Source organism: Lactuca serriola, chromosome 8, assembly GCF_051521515.1.
Source record: "Lactuca serriola cultivar US96UC23 chromosome 8, Lser_US96UC23_V15, whole genome shotgun sequence".
Classification (NCBI taxonomy): Eukaryota; Viridiplantae; Streptophyta; class Magnoliopsida; order Asterales; family Asteraceae; genus Lactuca; species Lactuca serriola.
Genome location: NC_136415.1, coordinates 42150303 through 42153088, shown reverse-complemented (window position 1 = coordinate 42153088; position 2786 = coordinate 42150303). Strand labels below are relative to the sequence as shown.

Sequence of the window (2786 nt, the reverse complement as noted above, 5' to 3'; positions counted from 1 at the left end):
ATATAATGTGGTATGTACTTATTTATGTATTTTTATCAAAACTGCATTTTATAATATATATAAATTAATATTATAAAAAATAAGTTTTTTCTCAAAAAAAAAATAAAAATAAAAATAAAAACATTAGCAGCGACGCCTTTAGAGACGACTACTATCAATTGCGACGACAAAGACCTCCAGCGAGTATTGCCGGAAAAACTCCTACCGGTTGCCGGAATATTAATAGAGACGACACTATTAGAGACGACAGGGGTGTATTAGGGACGACATCTATTAGAGACGACAGTATTAGAGAAGACAACGGGCTATGAGCTATGAGCCAATTGCGACGTTTTAGTGACGACATGTCGTCGCTAATACTATTAGCGACGACAGAAATGACCAATTGCAACGATTTTTGTCGCCTCTAAAGGTTAGTTTTTTTGTAGTTATAAGTATTTCGAATAGAAAAACTTATTTTGTAACCCCAAGAACAAATATCACACATTACCGAATTTCGCGTACGCATTCACATATATGTTCTACTGAGAAGCAAAATCGAAATATATTTGTGAGGATTAAATATTACCATCCGATGCAACTCTAATTAATGTCATTTCACAATCTTGTTCTCTCAGGTCCTAAACATCCTCATATATTTCTTGGAAGTGATTCGTACACAATAAACTTTTGCTATATACAACAATTTATGAATTATAGAGTTGTACAATATAACACTTTAAAACTTAAATTGTTGTGTACGGAGAAAAAATGTTGTGTAAGAATCAATTCTCATATTTCTTTCTACATCTCCTATTTATTTTAAATAGTGACATGTAAGTATATATTAAAATATTATTATTTTCATTAAACATGACACAAGTGGTCATTTAACATAGGGGCTTAAAGGTGGACAAAATGGATAGCTATATAGGGCCTAATTTTTTTTATTATATATTTTTATTTAAAATACAAAATTATAATAAATTATAATAAAGATAAAGGTCTTTTTTTTCTTGTTCGTCGTCTGTGCCTTTAAGAATATTTCATTTTTCATGATCTCCTCTCATTTAACATATATAGGTAAGTAGGTAGGATGATATACAAAGAAAATGTCCGAGGATATTTAATTTTTCACATTCTATTCCGTCGTCCATTTTCATCCGGTTTTGTCCTTATACCAACTTAGAACTAATTAATTCGCTGTTATTTAATTAATGTTTGACATGCATATAACAGTGCGCGTAGAGCCGTAGATCACGGCAGGACATGAGATATTGGTCCAAACAAATTGCAAGCAAAAGACGAAATTAAACTCGAATAAAAGTACGATCGAGAAAATGAATGAGAACATATGATTTGATTTTGGGGCGGCTAACCACTCCCATACTCCTTTCCTCCTGTTTTCGTCAACTTTTGAACAAACGCGTTTACATTATGGGCATATGATGAGTATAAATAGATAACTATAAACCGATATATACATATATACCTTCATTCGTCATTTCTAAATATGGCCTCGATCATAAAAGGGGGAGGACTTGTCTTGGTTCTTATCATCCTTATCTTCATTAGCTCATCTTCTCACACCATAGCAACCGCCAGAAGCCCATACAACCGTGCTCGTCAACTAGGTTTGTTTTCCTCTAAACATGTGACATCTTGTAATAGGATGAACCCAAATAGTTTCACCATTTTTAATAGCTTCATAATTAAGCATACAAACTGTGTTTGCGGAAACTCTACTTTTTTGGTATAATTTTGGATATTGTTTCCTATAATTATTTCTTTGGTGTATTTTCCATCTATAATTTATCACGTGCTTTTCCAACTTGCTATTATAATAACTTATAAAGGAGCATACACTGTATCTGCCATGAAGTTGCTTCTTTTCATAGAACTCGTCAAAACGACAGTGTTTTGTTAACTAAACACACACAGTGTTTTGCTTGATGGATTGAGAGTAATGAAAGTTTACGTAGTAACTAATTGGAATTGGTATGTGCAGCTACAGATTGCGATTCGCCGAGGCAAGGAGATATAGTCGGGTGTGGTGGTGGAAGTAGTGGATCAGCAAAACCAAAACGAAAACCATGTGGTTCAGCACCAGGTTCGAGCCGTTGTAAGAAGGGTTGCTGTGGAAAGACAAAATTTGGAGATACCATCTGCTGCTAGTAGCATTGGAGGGTGTGCCTCATTAATTAAATGCTCTATCGGAATCCCATGTTTAGATTGTCAAATAAAATAAATTGATATAATTTCCAATTCTTTTTTACTATTTGTGCAAGTTCCATATCTGTGATCGCAAAAGCTTTTATACGTCAGGCATGTTGATTATCAATATTCTCATTGAATTAAAACTGAGTCATGTAATATGCATAAATACAAATCACCCATGTCCCATGAGAGTGTGAGAAATACACCGTGGGCCTAGAACAATGAAACAAATATAATTTCACTACAAGAAATACCACCTATGCCGACGACATTTATATGTGTCGTCGGTAAAACTCAACATATTCCGACGACATGTCGTCGGTCCGAGCGGACCAAAATTCTTTGACCTTGAACACCATGCCGAATCTGAAAAGGGTAGGCGGGAATGAAATATATTTTTCGCGGTTTTCTGAAATGTATGCCGATGACAAGTCGTCGATATAGGTAACGGAAATTTTAATTTCCTATTTTCTTATAAGTTGTGTTCCAGTAACTAAAAACGATATCGTTGTTCTGTAACTTTTCCCGACGACAGGTTGTCGGTAAAACAAATAGCGATCCATGTGAACTCTATGCCGATGACATGCATG

The 2786-nt window shown here is 34.5% G+C and overlaps 1 long non-coding RNA gene across 1 annotated transcript; it reads left to right on the top strand.

The window, feature by feature from the left end:
• The first annotated feature begins 1333 nt into the window (after positions 1-1333).
• On the top strand, positions 1334-2254 carry LOC145068744 (uncharacterized). Its single transcript, XR_013689104.1, has 2 exons — positions 1334-1613; positions 1988-2254. It is a non-coding gene; the product is annotated as an uncharacterized LOC145068744 (long non-coding RNA).
• Positions 2255-2786: the final 532 nt, after the last annotated feature.